This window comes from Xenopus tropicalis, chromosome 1, assembly GCF_000004195.4.
Source record: "Xenopus tropicalis strain Nigerian chromosome 1, UCB_Xtro_10.0, whole genome shotgun sequence".
Classification (NCBI taxonomy): domain Eukaryota; kingdom Metazoa; phylum Chordata; class Amphibia; order Anura; family Pipidae; genus Xenopus; species Xenopus tropicalis.
The window spans coordinates 105,437,461-105,456,727 of record NC_030677.2 but is presented as its reverse complement, the minus strand read 5'-3'; positions in this window follow the sequence as shown (position 1 = coordinate 105,456,727).

Genomic DNA, 19,267 nt, shown 5'->3' with positions numbered 1-19,267 from the left:
AAACCACCCCACCTCCTCCTTGGAGTCTTTGTTACAAGTTTTAATACAACCTTTGTAGAAGGGATGGGAGGTACTAATATTGTGTATGTTAAGGAAAGGAACATCAGGTTAACTATGATAAATTTTCCTTTTAACCTAGATGTACTCTGTATCATCACTCACTGGAATATGGCAAGGTCAGTCTCCAACTGGGAGGGAAACTTGGCTCTAACAGACTGCAATAAGTTTGCTAAACTTCCCAATAGTAAATGATTCATCATCATACTAACAACTCTTGGTGCAGAACCTAGTAATACCAGGGACCTCTCACAGGATCTCTCATGACATGATGAATAAATTCATGAATTCTATTTTAATATCGGTTTGACCTCCACTTCACTCATCCATTGTGAGATTGTAAGCTATTTTAGGATGGAGGACAGTTTTATATTTAGCCTGCCTGTATTTTGGGGTCAACCCACTGAGTGTCCATAAGGGCCATGATTTGCCACTGATTTCTGTCAGTTATGCTTCATGGATAAAGTACAACCTAAGTATTTAATCACCAGAAAGGACACAGTTTTCAGTTGTTTTCAGACCAAGTACATTAATTATATTGCTGTAATACCATAAGAATAGAACATCTTATAATCATGAAAATCGCAGAATGCTAAGAAATGTGTATTAAATATTAGGACACTATCCCCCATATCTAATAAAAGGCACTAAGTTTTCCCAGTAGCAGTAACCTATAGCAACCAATAAGATGTTTGATTTTAAAGAAGTGACTGGTAAATGCTCCCTGCTGATTGGCTGCTATGCGATACTGCTCCTCAGCAAACTTAGTGCCTTTTATTACATAACCCCATATAAAGTCAACTACAAAAGGTATATATGGTTATCTAGCTATTCACAAAAAGGTATATGATCCTGTATGTACCTGTGTGTAATTGATTAGTTTGTGTTTAAAAAAACAACACCAAGGTTTCTCTCAGTTTCTCAATAAATACCAGCATTAAATATGCATCATGTGAAGTGAGGCAATTCACTAATGGCCATAATCTGTTGCATGGTGCCAAATCTGCATAACCGATACCATATGGCATATTTTGTATTTGTAGCAAGACAAATTCACAAGACTACTGATCACATGTATATAATGTGAAAACTGTCTTTTTAAGTAATTAAAAAATATTCATTTTTAATACTTCACAGAAATGGAGGAAATCTATATAGATAGATTTGTATAGAGTATTTGAATGAATACAGAACATTTTCATCCTTTGAATTACATGACTATGTGCCTGCTGCTTTTAAGCCATCTTTAAATCTTAGCAGCACTGACAAAAGGACCAGGACCTGGTTAATATCTCACAATGTCTCCACTCTATGCAAAATCCACAGACTGTATAAACAAGCTTTAATAAGTTTAAGATGCAGAACGAGCAGATATAATATAGGCAATGTTACTGAAACCCTGTAAGCTTATACTTATAAAGTCTTCTTACTCTGTACAGCCTTTAAAAGTTGTCTTACTTTCAGCGCATATAAATGCTGGTGGAACCAACTAATGGCATGCCTTCACCTGAATTTATTATCTATTAACTGCAGTATCAATGGGATCTTTTTCAACAAAATAGGGGTCTCCACCTTTATTCCTGCTTTCTAGCTACCCTTGGGTAATATCACTTCTCTTTTTATGAAGATTATGGCAGATGGCAGGTAGGTGCTGTAGATAATTCTTTTGCAGATCAGATTAGAATAGATAGAAAAGATTTTGCCAGCATGTACCATCCACATGTATTTTAGGGGTCTGAGGTGGTCTTTTTGCAGTATTCTGCTAACCTTGGTTGTCTTACTCAAGCTCCTATAAGCGAACTTGTGTATTCCCCATGCACCTAGACCCCAAACTGTCATTTGGGACATAATAAAAAGTGCTAATGCATGCATAATTACTATGCAAATACCTGCAACATTCTAGACAACATGAGGTTGATCAGCATGGGAATTTACAGGAGAAGACGAGAAAAGCTTTTATCATTCCCTTACGCTGTTTATGATCCACCAACAGTACATGTTGCCTTGGTTTAGCCCATATGGATCAGTAACATACACCTATATTACTAAAGATCTACCCATATTACTGTGGGGAAATCCAGACAAAATTCACTGGGGGGTGGGGACACTGAGTTTAGATAGCTATCTTAATGATAGGTGGCAGATGAGTTAGGGCTTCATTTGGTGATGGTTTATGGCATGTCTGTCTAAGTGACAACACACAGTACAACAGAAATAAATGGATAGATTGCACGTTTACATAGCAAATTGCATATATTGTATATATGCATTGTATTACTATTTATTATTTTTTTCTTGCTTTGCTTTTTCAACACATCTTTAGACACTAGTAAACTGCACACTTGAGTGACAGGATTAATGACTATATCCCTGTCAGCCCTATAGCTGTGTGTGTGACAGCGCAATGTCACATCGACAGAACAGTTTGCACCCTACGTAAATGTGATGTATTGGGATGACACGGTTACAGGGTAATATAACTGCACCCTTAGGCCAGATCTGATAATTGTAGAGGAAGGTTCTCTGGGCTATGCACAATATTGCAAGAACCGTTGGTACCCCAGCTGTCTGTGATTTATCATGGTGACAAAACCATGCAAACATACTTAATGTAATAATCTTAAGCACTACATCCTTATTCATCAGCTTTCAGCAAATTACTAATTGCTACAGGAATAAAAATAATATAACACGCTCTTCAACTGATTTTATTCTCAGAGGTTTTGCCAGATATGTACACTTGACTAAGAGTGAATGCTGGAGTTTACTTTGCTTTAAAGTAAAGGCCTAAAAATGAGAGCACTGCTGGCATCCAGTCATAGTCTAACTCCGATTGCAGATATACAAGCTAGTGGGCGGCAACCTACAGATGTTAATTTGAGGAGACTCAAATTACTGTATTACTGTATAACATGCAAGTTCTACTAACTGTGGGGAATACTTAAAAAATGTTTTCAGCAACAGAAAACAGGTATGCTAAATAACCTTGTCCAGAACCGGTGAATGTATATAGTTTATGTTGGTTTCAGCAGAAGTTCCATACTATATTTTTGCCTGTATGACTGTATCGGACTTCTCCACAACATACTCACGGTAAATTGGCACACCCAAGTCACTCTTGGAAGCCAATTACCCTATCGTTTTTGAACTCCAAGACGATCAGACACAAGACAACCTACGCATATCACCATACCCTGTACTGATTATATATGCCAAATCCTATGTTACTCTGGTATTCTTTTGCAATGGATAATATTTTGCATATGTGGAACCCGATTGTTATAAAAAAATAAAAACATGTTTAAAAAAAAAAAAAAAAAAAATGTGTTCCGGTAACAATTCATTAAATGGATAAAGCTACTTCATTAATACCCCACAGAACAGAAGAGCGAACAGCTCCAAGCAGTATCGTTTGACTGCAACGTGGTTTATTTTAGCAGTGTAAGAATACTACATGTTTGTGGAAAGCTCTTTATCAAGTGTCTGACATGCAAAGCAAGCAATATTGTCCATATTCAGTTCAACATTTTGAAAAGTCCATTATAGGTCCTATCCCTCTTGTATCTCTTGTGCATAAATCCTTGTGAGTCCAATCCAAAATAGCATTGAAAATCAGGGTGCTGTCGTAGGTCTATCCAATGGATACAAGGAACACATACCAAATTCTTTATGATGACTAGCTGGCCATTAGTACCTAAAAATAAGACAATAATTTAGGATCATATAGCAATCATAAGAAACCATAAGAAAGACACATTCTAGCCTTGCAATCTGTCTGGTGTCCCTTTGAAGTAGGAGCTTACCCCAGGCTCCTCCTTTTCATGGTCTAAGAACCACTATTAACAGAAGGAGAAATTATTGAAATTACTCTTCCATCAATTCAAGATATTTTTAAATCATGCTGTTCTAGAAAGGTATCCAGCATTGTGGCTGATTCCTCGCATCCTTTTTATAATCTTTTTGTTTTACTGCCATCTGGAAAACAATATTGTAGCATTTATGCTCAGTCAACTAGGTTGTACAACAGCTTTGTTCCTCAGATGTAAGATTTTTGTCTCTTTTTAGCTCTTTGTAGGGTCCTGTTTTTATATACAGTTACATATAGTCCATTTTTATGCACATGGGAATTTGTATTTTTGCACAGTAATATATGCAGTTTCTAATAACACGTGGGGGGAGATTTATCAATGTCCGAATTTCAAACTTTTAAAAATAAGATATGTAAAAATTCTGATTAAATCCTATAATTTCTGATGTGCGTTAATTGTATGAAAATTTTGTACCGTGGTGGTACAAAAATATCGTGGTACGATCCGAAAGTTAAAAAAATTTCGTATCCAAATGATCTTTGAACCTTCGGTGCATGATTTTTGAAGCCACCCATAGGACTCAATGGCACTCTGCAGCTCCAACCTGGTCGAAAATATCGTAGAAAATACGCCAAAGTTCTAATGTTTAGAAAAAATACCAATTTTTAGTAATCAGACCTGTCGTACTTTAATGAATGGGCCCCATAATGTTGTTATTGTATAAAACAGAAAAAAACTGTACTGTGGTGACACATTGGAAAACTGAAATTGCATTGTTTTGCTGCTCCATTCCCTTTTTTGATATATGTGTTGTGTATTGTTACTTCTTTTGTGGGCCTGAAATTTGAGCCCAGGGTAGAAGAACAGGAATAAATGATTATAAAATAATTATAAATTATTAAACTTATATTAACAAGAATAAATTATTATGCATTGTGGTGACACGTTGGAAAATCAAAATTGGATTGCTATTTTTGCATAATTTTGCTGTTTTGTACAATGTATCACTGCTCTGTTAACGCTTTGTTATAATATGTTTTGTGTATTTTTCTCTTTTTGGGCCTGACACTTAACAATTTAATCCCGCTGTGTAAATTTCTTATGCGGTTGAGTTGACAACAAAAGATCTGAACTGAAGCGAACTTCTAACTCCCTTTTAACAATTTGACTGGTTCATGTTATGTTTAGCTAAACATGTCAAATTCACATTTTATAGATACATAAATCCTTTGAGATGAAATTAATCCACCAGCCTTATCTATGTATAGAAATCTGCAATTGGGTCACATTTTTGTGGGCAAGTTAGGGACACTGCCAATAATTACGGTAAAACTTTAATTTCTAAGACAAATCGGGTGAGAGCTCATCTCCAAAATTGTATTGCCTTTATACACCAGCTAGATAAACAGGTATATCATAAATTCTTACTAAGAACTTACTTAACCCCCAAAATACACTTTATAAAAAGATATGGGAAAAGAGTTGCATCTTTTTGGCATATGATCCTATAAACCACAACTAAATGGCTATGTATATAATAATACGTTTCAGCTCTCCCTGCCTTTATGTCTCCTTGGGACTAGTAAGATGCCATTTTCTCCACAAATATTGTACATATACTGCTTATCTCTTTCCTTTTCTATGCTTAGCACATACTGATTATGCACCATATGGCCCCAACCCTGAAAGGAAAACGAAATGGCTAGAATAGGCAACAAAACACTCCTTTGATTAAACTCACGTAAGTTTTTCTTGAATTTTGAATATAGGGGAAGCTGGGGAATGTGCAGCCTCCAGGAAGACATTGCATACAGCTTTTAGTTAGCAGTGTGTTTTGTACTGTACCTCAAACAGGATTTCTAACAAGAAAGCAAAAGTTTTTCTTTGTTCTGAAAGACACTGCAAGCCAAGATATAACAAGATTCTTTGGAGAGAGCATGGTGCCCCTGTACTTTAGGCACAGAAAAATAAATTGATTGAATGAAAGTAGGAAGATTTCATCTCTACTGACAGTGTTTCTGGAAGAAAATAAAAATAAATCCATGAGAGAATTTCACCCCCCTCCTTAGTTACAACCCTGTAACGCCAAGAATTGAAAGAACTTTATAAAAGAGAATGGACATATTTATTGAAGGGTGGCAAAGTGGTTTACACAACAGTTACAAGAACAAAATCCTAAAGTTCTGCTTACTTGTACAGTGTGTTTTTTGGTCTTGGTGGGGGCATGAATCCTTAGGAGAAACATTCTGTCATTTTTTTCAAACATGCCTCATTACTTCAGTAATGAGTTGTTTGTTGCACCTTCTAATATCTAGGCTATATAACATAAACCAGTGTCCTGCGAGGCAGAACATCAGCCTAATTTTATAAAATACTTTCCAGCAAATATAACTATTATTTTTTGTAAGTGAAGTCAAAGGCCCTTTAAACCAAAGTACAGTATTTGTTACTTTCTCAGTTTAATTTATCTACAGAACAACTCTTTCACTAATGGTGCCTTTACCGAAGCATTTTGTGTACCTATTACAATTTAATTTTACATTTAAATATCTTATCTGAAATGTAATTCAAGGAGAAAAAAAGCATTTGTTTTGACTAGGTTTCAAAGTGTGTGGGAACTTTCTTTAAAAAACACCTAAAACAAATTAGAAAAATCAATTTCAATTGGCAAAACCACAATGTTTTATTTGAATTTATGGTTTTGATTGCAGCTTTGCTGAAATGCTATTAATGGGCAGCAGCTAGCTCGGGTGGCACACCTGCAGAGGGAAGAAATAGCTGATTGCAGCAATGGGCTTTAGGCTGATGCCACACCAGGCGTAGGGCTGATTTTTTCGGCAAGCGAAAAACGCTTGCCGAAAATTCAGCCCTACGCCTGCTACTTGTGCCTGCACCCGAATGAATGGGATACGCTCGGGTGAAGGCACAAGTAGCCGATATACGCAAGAAAACGCGAGACTTTGCATTCTCTCGCGTTTTCGTGCGTATATCGGCTACATGTGCCTGCACCCGAGCGTATTCCATTCATTCGGGTGCAGGCACAAGTAGCAGGCGTAGGGCTGAATTTTCGGCAAGCGTTTTTCCGCTTGCCGAAAAAATCAGCCCTACGCCTGGTGTGGCATCAGCCTTAGGGCTTTTTCCCCACAGAGTACCAGCAGCTAGATTTTCTAGCTGCTCCGTGCATTTTAAATTCATGGTGGTATTAAAAACATTAGAAGCATATGGACCGCTGTATTCTTTTGCATAGCCAAGCCATTTTTACCATTAATAATGTATTAACTACTTCCTGAGTTATTAAATACCCAAGGGGATGAAGAATTAGATCAAGACTTGCTGTTTTTGACAAAAACATAGGCACCCACAGAGTAGAATAGCTGAAAAGAGCTCTGCACTTGTAAACCTCAACTCTGCCCTTGGATGGCCATACCATAAATCAATGGTTTCTACCTCTGCTTTTTTCCACTGGCAGAAAAAACACCATGTGTGATATTAGCCTAAGAATGACAGAATGATTAATAATGCACCAATATTCTTACATGTTACATAGTTACATACAGTAGTTACATAGTTACATAGGGTTGAAAAAAGACCAGTGTCCATCAAGTTCAACCCATCCAAGTAAACCCAGCACACCGAACCCACACCTACCAATCTATACACTCACATACATAAACTATAAATACAACCACTAGTACTAACTGTAGATATTAGTATCACAATAGCCTTGGATATTCTGATTGTTCAAGAACTCATCCAGACCCCTCTTAAAGGCATTAACAGAATCTGCCATTACCACATCTCTAGGAAGGGCATTCCACAACCTCACTGCCCTCACCGTGAAAAAGCACCTACGCTGCTTCAAATGGAAGCTCCGTTCCTCTAATCTAAAGGGGTGACCTCTGGTGCGTTGATTGTTTTTATGGGAAAAAAGAACATCCCCCAACTGCCTATAATCCCCTCTAATGTACTTGTACAGAGTAATCATGTCCCCTCGCAAGCGCCTCTTTTCCAGAGAATGTATTTAAGCTTATGATAAATTAAGGCAGGCCCGACAGACAAAATTCTGTATACCGTACACAGATCGGTTCTCTGGAAACCTGTTATATAGAAAGCTCCAAATTACGGGAAGGTCATCTCCCATAAGCTCCATTTTAATTAAAGATTTACATAAAATAATTAAACATTTAAATGTGTTTCCTTTTTGTCAGTAATGATGAAACAGTATCTTGTACTTGATCCTACCGAAGATATAATTAATCTTTATTGGAGGCCCTATTGGGTTTATTTAATGTTTAAATTATTTTTTAGTAGACAAAGTATGGGGATCCAAATTATGGAAAGATCCCTTATATGGAAAACCCCAGATCCCAAGCATTCTGAATAACAGGTCCCCTACCTGTACTACAAATAGAAAATTGAAACCAAAATGTCTGAAATCCAGTGTTCTGAGGGCTTTAAACACACCAAGTTATAGTTTTAGACACCACAAGGCCTCATCAACATGATTCATGCTACATTAGAAACTGAAAGTAGCTGAATTGTAGCTAGTAGTGATGTGTGGGTCGAGAAATACTCGACCTGCACCCGACCCTAACCCGCCCGTTCCCAACCCTAACCCTACCCAACCCGGCTTCTCTCCTCCATTTATAGACCTGCCCCCACAATGACGTCACAAAAGGCACAGGGCATGTCGGGTGCATGCCTATAAAATCAGAAGCCGGAACCGGAAAGCCAGCAGTGCTAGGTCGCAGAAGAGCTCAACCCAAACCCGCCTTCGACCCGAAGAAGATGTGCCGGCCTTCACATTGCTAGTAGCTAGTAAAATAGAGTTGGCAGTATATAAATTCACAGTGGGCAATAGTCTGAGATGTACAGGTCACAGCCTTTCCAGAGTGCCACTGTAACTTGATTTGTCTCCTCTGCCACCTGAAAACCACACTTACACCTGTAGCTAGCTACTCACTGTATCTGGCTATGTCAGGTTGTACCACACTAGACAGGTCCATGGGTTACTTGGTTTTCTAGTGTACAAGGGTAGTAGACAGAATAATGCATTTATAAATTTTGCAATGTTAACACTACAATATTATATATATATATATATATATATATATATCTCCAGTCATCTTCTCACATTAATGCAGCTGAAATAATTCAAAGAAACAGTGAATCATCTCACAATATTTCAACATGTTCTGACAGTAACTGTAATGTACAAAGAAATTCACACATTATTAAACTAAAGCATAGGAGACAAGAGGGAGCATCTTAAAACTAACCATGTTGAGGTTAAGCTTTTCCTAAGAAAAAAGGGCAAAGAACCTTACACATGTACACATTTTCAAGTACTTTTAAATATAGAATACCAATAACAGTTAACATAATTTTGATCTCTGTTTTTTCCCTGCATGACTAAATACAAATAACCACACAGATTAGTACATAAACATTTAGCACAATTCCTACCTAACCTTTTTGAAGGGATCCTACATATACAAATTACGAATGTTATGAATGTTTTTGTTATTTTGATACAGTTGTCATTTCCATTTTTTTAATTGTGTATGTCTGTCGCATCAAATAATATAATTATTTAAGTTTGTCTATATTATATATCTATGATATCATTTTTTAAAAAGTAACTACTAACAAGTTCAGAATTTACCCTTTCTGCTAAGCAGCAGACTATACCTCCCGCTGCAAGGTAATCAAACATTGTACAGGTATAAAAAGCCATGAGATAAAATGAATGGCTCCCATCTCTGGGTGACACAAACGAAATGACCTAACAGACAGTATTCCAATGCAGAAGCAATTTTACTGCTGTTTTTTCTGTGTAAGTCTAATTATTTAGGAAGGGATCATTCTTTGGTGTTTGCTGGACCGTGAACACAGTTGGTGAATTATCAGTGTCACCATAGCAGCCTTATAACCCTGGGTGACAAAGAAATGCAGTCTCATGTCACCCATCGCTTTCTGGCACACTTATCCTACCCCCCTTTGTGCCCACAGCTATCTCTCACCACACAGACAGTATGTCTTCATTGATTCACATCCATCTATTTTACTCATTTAATAGAAATAAAGGAATTACTTGAGAGGATTCAATCTTGACAGAGAGATGAAAATACATACAAATTAAACAGAGATTGAAGGGTGGATACTGAGGCAGTGAGAAAAGAGACAGTGACAGGTAACAGTGAATGGAATAAGTTTGGGAAGAGCAAGATAGATATAGAGAGAGGCTAAGGGAAAAGCCATACAATAAATAGTAGGCTCAGAGATAATTCAAAGCAGAAGCAAATTAAAATGATGCTCTGACTTTAGGATTAGTGGAATCCTTAAGGATAACACCATATAACAAATTCTGTTTGTTAATGGGAGTTTTAGGCAGTCTCGTGGAGTAAAAAGGACTTATGCAGTATAAGATTTATATATGGATGAGCATAAAATATTCCCATCTGCAGAAAAATAACCGGTCTCTAAAGTGAACAGTACACATTATAAAGGAAGCTGTATTTGGATACCTGTATTGTTAGTCAGTAGTATAGAGTGTGATTTTGAGAGTCTGGTGGTGAAGGTATAAAAGAAGAGTGACATTTACTAAAATGTCTAAAAATGGGTCATACATAGGTATCCTCTGCCAGATTTGTAGCTTATTAACCCCTTTATGGTGCCAGCCCTTCTAAAATCTATTGAAATATAGGTAGAAATTTATTAGTCCATTGATGCTGTCCTCTCCCAACAGATCTGCCCCATTATGAACCTATTGTAGACATAAGGGTTAAACTAATGGATCAGATCTTTTTCATCCAAAATGTGACAGGCCAACCAGACAAAGCTCTGCTCGTTTTGGTCCTTTATATGTATGCCCAGCTTTAGATTAAGGTGAGCTGAATGCAACAGGAAGAATGAATTAATTTTTATTGTAAATGCCTAGCTGTCAGTTTTCAAAGAGAAACAATAATGCTCTCTTTTCTGGTATCATGGGAATAATGACATCCTTTAGTTACTTATGTGTCATATATAGTGAAGAGGACTACATACATATGGGTGTGAGGGAGAGATTAACCCCCATATGTAAGCATAAGGCCCATAAGGCAGCAGTAACCCATAGCAACTAATAAGATGCTTGCTTTTAACAGGTGACCAGTAAATCTACCTGCTGATTGGTTGCTATGGGTTAATGCTCCTAGGCGAGCTTAGTTACTTTTTTTTTATTACATAACCCCATTAGAGTAAAAAAAGAGAGGGGAATAAAAGCAATTGGAAAAAATAATTAATTCTGCCCAGGTCCAAATTTGCCCAGTGTTTATAAATTAACCACAGTGTTTTCAATGAGGTGGACTACTACTACCCAACTGACATCTATGTGAATTGAATATAGTTTGGTGCACCTAAAACACTTGTTTACAAATCTAAAAATTCTGTCGGATTTTTAAGATTTTATCAGCTATATCCCCTATCTGCTAGCCTTTATTTATGTTCTTATTCTAAATGTATATCTACAATATCTACTCTGTAATCGCATCGGGTTTTTTTTGCCCGAAAATATGTTTTATTGCCATTGCAGATAGCGTATTTGCTAACCGCACTGCCCAATACCTTTTACCTTTTACATTTTCTGTGATTTTTTTCATTTTTAGCCATTTTATTGCATTTTCAGTTATGCATAGGTGTTGTCCGCTTGATTTTGACCATAGAACTAATTAGCCCAAACCAAAATACTCAAACCGTGATTCTGACTGCAGATTTCACTAGGTGAAAAAAAAAACATTGATTTAAGTGATTTTGTTTGGATTTTAGCGATTTTATTGAATTTCGCATTGTTATTTGTTACTTTTGTCTGCTGTATATCAATTTGGGTGCCCATGTACCCCACATAGTTTGGTGAATCTGTGCATATTGCGCATCAAACTGTTCAGTAGACCCCCGACGTTCATATTAACAGTGTTTTATGTTGATATGTTAGGAAATGTGCGGTTCAAAATGGGGCAAAATGAAAGCTTTGTGACAATTTTCAGAAATTTCATAAGAACCATTCTGTTTAGCATAGCTTTGTAGTTTGATAGTTTGCAGTAGAAAGATGTATTTACCCATTTTTGTTTTGTCAGAATGTGTACTTTCGAAAAATATATGGATTTCTAGGGTCTGTGTACTTTTAGGGGGTCTTATGGCACTTCATACACATACCGGATGCAAAAATTGCACCAACCAGAGCGCCAGACATGAAAATTCATATGCACTATTTTTATCTGGGTGCCTCTGTACCCCACATAGTTTGGTAAACTGTTCAGTAGACCCCTGATGTTCATATTTAGAATTTTTTGTGTTGATATGTGACAAAATGTGGGTTACATAGTGGGGCAAAATGCAATTTTTGTGATGATTTTTAGAAATTTAATAAAAACCATTATGTTTAGCATAGCTTTCTAGTGTGGTAGATTTTCTAGGGTCTCTGTACTGTTAGGGGGTCTTATGGCACATAGGGGTTGATTCACTAAAGTGCGATAAAACAAGCGCTATTTATAGCATGCGCTAAAAATTTTATCATTTCTTATTTTTTGCAACGTAACGCTCGATTCATGAAAAGGACAGGCGTCATAATTAAGACGTGATGTTCTTTGCATTAGTTAACTCGCGATGAGCATTTTTCTTGCGTTATTTCCCACCATGTGCGTTATTTCCCGCTGCGTGGGATATATTTTGCCGCTTGCTATGTTGTAACCATTACTTTTGGAAAACTACTGTTCTGAAAATGACCATTTCCCTGAAAACTGGAGGATGCATCACTCTAGGGCCAACACATACTTGAAAAAATCCCACTGCAAAGTCCATGTTGTGTTTGCCAAAAGCTCACAAACCACAATTTTCTTTAAGTACCGCCTACCCCAAGTATGCCGGGATCTTATATTGCAAGTAGAAACTTTGAGGTGATTTTTTTAGAATTTTCATAATTTTTTATAGAAACTGCTAAATTCAGAAAAGCTTTGCTGTTTGGTACTTAGGAGTTGAAAGACATGGGTACCCATTTCAGATTTGACAGGAAGAATGAATTAATTTTTATTGTAAATGCCTAGCTGTCAGTTTTCAAAGAGAAACAATAATGCTCTCTTTTCTGGTATCATGGGAATAATGACATCCTTTAGTTACTTATGTGTCATATATAGTGAAGAGGACTACATACATATGGGTGTGAGGGAGAGATTAACCCCCATATGTAAGCATAAGGCCCATAAGGCAGCAGTAACCCATAGCAACTAATAAGATGCTTGCTTTTAACAGGTGACCAGTAAATCTACCTGCTGATTGGTTGCTATGGGTTAATGCTCCTAGGCGAGCTTAGTTACTTTTTTTTTATTACATAACCCCATTAGAGTAAAAAAAGAGAGGGGAATAAAAGCAATTGGAAAAAATAATTAATTCTGCCCAGGTCCAAATTTGCCCAGTGTTTATAAATTAACCACAGTGTTTTCAATGAGGTGGACTACTACTACCCAACTGACATCTATGTGAATTGAATATAGTTTGGTGCACCTAAAACACTTGTTTACAAATCTAAAAATTCTGTCGGATTTTTAAGATTTTATCAGCTATATCCCCTATCTGCTAGCCTTTATTTATGTTCTTATTCTAAATGTATATCTACAATATCTACTCTGTAATCGCATCGGGTTTTTTTTGCCCGAAAATATGTTTTATTGCCATTGCAGATAGCGTATTTGCTAACCGCACTGCCCAATACCTTTTACCTTTTACATTTTCTGTGATTTTTTTCATTTTTAGCCATTTTATTGCATTTTCAGTTATGCATAGGTGTTGTCCGCTTGATTTTGACCATAGAACTAATTAGCCCAAACCAAAATACTCAAACCGTGATTCTGACTGCAGATTTCACTAGGTGAAAAAAAAAACATTGATTTAAGTGATTTTGTTTGGATTTTAGCGATTTTATTGAATTTCGCATTGTTATTTGTTACTTTTGTCTGCTGTATATCAATTTGGGTGCCCATGTACCCCACATAGTTTGGTGAATCTGTGCATATTGCGCATCAAACTGTTCAGTAGACCCCCGACGTTCATATTAACAGTGTTTTATGTTGATATGTTAGGAAATGTGCGGTTCAAAATGGGGCAAAATGAAAGCTTTGTGACAATTTTCAGAAATTTCATAAGAACCATTCTGTTTAGCATAGCTTTGTAGTTTGATAGTTTGCAGTAGAAAGATGTATTTACCCATTTTTGTTTTGTCAGAATGTGTACTTTCGAAAAATATATGGATTTCTAGGGTCTGTGTACTTTTAGGGGGTCTTATGGCACTTCATACACATACCGGATGCAAAAATTGCACCAACCAGAGCGCCAGACATGAAAATTCATATGCACTATTTTTATCTGGGTGCCTCTGTACCCCACATAGTTTGGTAAACTGTTCAGTAGACCCCTGATGTTCATATTTAGAATTTTTTGTGTTGATATGTGACAAAATGTGGGTTACATAGTGGGGCAAAATGCAATTTTTGTGATGATTTTTAGAAATTTAATAAAAACCATTATGTTTAGCATAGCTTTCTAGTGTGGTAGATTTTCTAGGGTCTCTGTACTGTTAGGGGGTCTTATGGCACATAGGGGTTGATTCACTAAAGTGCGATAAAACAAGCGCTATTTATAGCATGCGCTAAAAATTTTATCATTTCTTATTTTTTGCAACGTAACGCTCGATTCATGAAAAGGACAGGCGTCATAATTAAGACGTGATGTTCTTTGCATTAGTTAACTCGCGATGAGCATTTTTCTTGCGTTATTTCCCACCATGTGCGTTATTTCCCGCTGCGTGGGATATATTTTGCCGCTTGCTATGTTGTAACCATTACTTTTGGAAAACTACTGTTCTGAAAATGACCATTTCCCTGAAAACTGGAGGATGCATCACTCTAGGGCCAACACATACTTGAAAAAATCCCACTGCAAAGTCCATGTTGTGTTTGCCAAAAGCTCACAAACCACAATTTTCTTTAAGTACCGCCTACCCCAAGTATGCCGGGATCTTATATTGCAAGTAGAAACTTTGAGGTGATTTTTTTAGAATTTTCATAATTTTTTATAGAAACTGCTAAATTCAGAAAAGCTTTGCTGTTTGGTACTTAGGAGTTGAAAGACATGGGTACCCATTTCAGATTTGGCAGAATGTGTACTTTTCAAAAATATATGGTTTCCTGGGGTAAACCTAATGTTCCAGGATTTTTGGCTTTGGAATCTAAAGTATGCCGTATTCTGCTGTAATGCTTTGAAAATTTGGTTACTGCTGGGAGTTTTTGATCTATAGAACACTACATATTAGGTACTGGCATGTTTGGCAGACATCAGGGTTTCCTAATCAGTTGAATTTTTGTCCATAAAATAAAGCATGTTTCTGGTAAAAATCCCTTTATCATGAAAAATATATTTTTTTCTTTTTTTTTTTGTATTTAGAGCTCTAAATCTTGTTCCAGAAGTGGAAATACACAAAAACTCAGGCAGATTTGGAAAGCTCAGATTCTCCTGAAAAAACAATATATAGTTTTCCTAACTAAACTAAACCCCCCTCCCACCGGCAAATTTATCAAAACCTTAAAAAAAAGTTGAATCATATCCAAACCCAATAGCATCAACTGTAAACCAAAAACTGTTACATTTAGCTCCCCTGAGCTTTAATTTCACAAAACTTTAAGGGTTCTGGTTTGATTCTTCTGAACAGTTACAATTTAGTGATATCTGAATTCTCAAAACAGTGTTTCAAATTGGCCAAATCCCAAACCAAATCCTGGATTCAGGGGTGGATTAATTGTTCCTTTGGCCCTGGCTTTTGTTCAGTAAGTATTTCCTTCATCTGTGCATTGCTATTGCTGGACTGAGCTGTGCACCATGTATGATAGAATGGGAGAATAGCACATAAGGATGGCAATGAGTGAAAATGGCAAATTGGGGAAGACAAAAGTAGCAAAATTGAAAATAAAACAATGGTACATGGGAAATCTTAGAAAGGAGTGAAAAGGATACAACTGGAGAGTATAATGTATAAGCAGAAGAGGACAAAATGGGAGAATGAAGCAACATATATTTGGGAGAGGAAGACAGAGTGAAGACCTGACAAACTAAGAAGAAAAAGGGTAGAGGAGAGGATAAAAATGGAAGAAAGGACAGCAAGAGAAAACTGAGTTAGAGGAAAAAACACGAAAGGACCAGAGATTTATTGGAGGCTTAAAGTTAAAATTCATGGAAAAATGCTTTATACATGTCTTCCTACAAAAGTTTAACATGCAAGGGTGTGCCCTGCCTCTTTCTTTATCTAACCAATTAAAACACTGGGCCTGATAGAAATTCTATAGTAACCCCTATCATCCTTAAGAACAGTGGCATATAGGGTGATTTTAAACATTTTGTAGCTGGGGTCAGTGGACAATCAGATCAAAATTGTCTCTCCATTCATTATCCACTTTAACAGAAATCACTTGACAGAGTCCATTGTACTTTAAAGACAACCAATCTATTCTCAAAAACCAGTGAGAGCTTTAGGTTGATTATCACCTATCATGAAAGTGAATCAGTAACATTCAGGCAATTCCTGTTCAAATGAATGGAAGAGCAATTTTTAGCAATTGGTTTATCGCACACCAAACTACAAAATGGTCGAATCAACCAGTGCCACTAGGAACTGTAGTTCACAACAGCTATAAGGCCATGAATTCTAGCATGCCACATCTAAACCAGAAAGCAAACAAGGCTGTATCAGGTATAAGGATAAAGCTGCATCTCGGCATAGCTAGGGTTAAGGATAGGGATAATAATACAATCCAAGCATTGTAGCCTGAAAAGGAAGAAATAGATACATGTATTACAAGCCGTGAGAAGGGAGGGGGAGGAGTGAGAAATATGGAGAGAAAATGAGTTGAGCTTGAGATATGAAGGGAGGTGTTTGGAGAGAATTAGATTAGTGGAGAGGAGAGACGTTTAAACTGGTAGGTCTCTGGATGATGGGAAAGCTTTGTAAAAGGCAGAAAGCCCTGCAGTGCTAATACACTCTTCTTATACAGGTTCCTGTATTCCCATTAGGAATCATTCAAACTGGCACTTCTTTATTCTTTATATTATGGTTTCTTAGTAAACAAAGGCACCCTAAATCCAGCCTTGATAGGCTGCAGCAACACTGTCACCTCAAACTCCTGGAATTTTATTCAGGGGTGGACTTAACCACTTTAATATCTGAGGGATGATAAACAATATCAACTTATGGTGGGAACCTTTGTGGCTGACATAGGCATTTGTTGGAATTGTAATTTGACCATTATAATATAAAACAATTACTTCAACTATTATTCTTGAATAAAGCACTATGGAGAAATCACTACAGCACTTTAGAAACACAAAAATATCTGTGCATGGACTTTCTATGGTTTGTGATATACACAGAATTGTGTAACACCCTGTTGTTCGTACTGAATGTTGAAAATATTGTATTAAGTTCTGTTATTTGTTGTTTTTTTTCATAGCCTATGGAGCTGATGTATTATTTTGAAAATACTTAGATTGTAAGTTCTATGGGGCAGGAACCTTCTTCCTACTGTGTATCATACCACATGTCACTTTATCTCAGTGTATTTATACTTATTTATTGTATTTATTAAAATACTTGTTCACCTGTGTGTAATTGTGTATTGTAATTGTGTATTGTAATATTGTACAGCGCTGCGTATCCTTGTAGTGCTTTATAAATATAAATTTATACATATATACATACATACAAAAGCCTTTAAAGGAGCATGGACAATGCTGGGAAACTGGCACTTTAAGCTATATGTAAATCTGTAGTGTTCAACCTATTCAGCTTTACTCAACTACAACTCCAGTAGTTTTTCCACAAAGCCAACTTCTAGTTACAGTCAATGCTAAAATACAGAGGTGAGAATTCCATTAAATGGTGTGCGAGTTGCAGTTCTCGGCTTTGCACAGGTGAGGCATTGGTGGTCTCTTACTTTCTAACTGTATAATCTATAATATAGATACAATAATGCCTGCTACAGGTATGGGTTACATTATCCAGAAACCCATTCTCCAGAAAGCTCCAAATTACAAGAAAGCCATGTCCTACAGGCTGCATTGTAATCAGATAATTCAAAATTCTATTTTCTTTTACTCTATAATAATAAAACAGGTATTTGATCCCAACAAAGATAGAAATAATCCTTATTGGAAGCAAAACAAGACAGTATAGTATAGAGATCTAAACTACAGAATGATCCCTCTGAAAAACCCCAGATCCATACCCTTTTTTGCTCTCTTCCCAAATTTTTTTTAATCTGGTCTTCTTTATCCATCTTTTTTAAATCATATTTAACCTGAGCTTTTCTGTATCTGCTTATTTTTCCTACACCTCTCTTTTTTCTCTCTGTCAAAGCTCAACTTCTGTTATGCCACTATATAATATTTCATCTTCTCTAATTTATTAATGTTTCAGCATATCTGCCTTTCTCTGTGCTTCACCCCCTCACTGTCTCTCTGTCAAGAAGACACTTTAAAGCATGGCTGATGCAGTTATTAAATTGTTAGTACGTAAGTAGCAGGTAACTGGTATAATTGGCTTCCTAAAATATTCTGTTTAACAAAAACAGCTGTCTCAAGCACGCAGCTCTTCCTGACTGGCAGCCTACATGATGCTGGGCCCAATAGAGATGATAAAACAGCAGTAGGTACCAGAAACATTTTCAGGTTTCAGATATGAATACAAAAATATATAGGTTCAGCCCATTAATACATGAAGTCTCTGTCCTTCTGCAGCTCAGGAAAACAACATGAAGTCACTCTTATCAAAACCATTGTTCTGAATGTAATTATTACTGGTCTATAATATATGAAGCAGGAGCACATATAAGGCCTAATTTACCACTGCCAAATGTTCAAGTGCTAGAACACTAAGGTGGAAAAAAGGTCCACCCCTTAGGGCCCATGCACAGATAACTGGGCTCCATCACACGTTAAAAGTAAATCTGGTTCTATCTTTGAACATTATAATTTTTCATTGCTTCTTAATTTTTAAGGGGTGACGGTGCAAAAACAAGCACAAAGCGAAATGTTTTTGGCCATTGATGCATTTGGCCACATTAGAGTTGTGCCTTGCTTCCTTAAACACCACTACCTCAACATTGTGCAAAGAGCTGCACTTCTTCTTCAGTGAATGGTGGTGCCTGCCTCTGGAAGCACTGCATACTGGAGGGGCAAAATTTGAAAATAACCTGGCGCACCGGTACCTTGAGCAAGAGAGTCCTTGTTGAGAGCTCTGCAATCTGCACTTTGCTTGATATTCACTGGCCAGTTGTCCAAATACTAACTACAAGCACTCAAAGAGAGTCCACAATTTGTTCTGC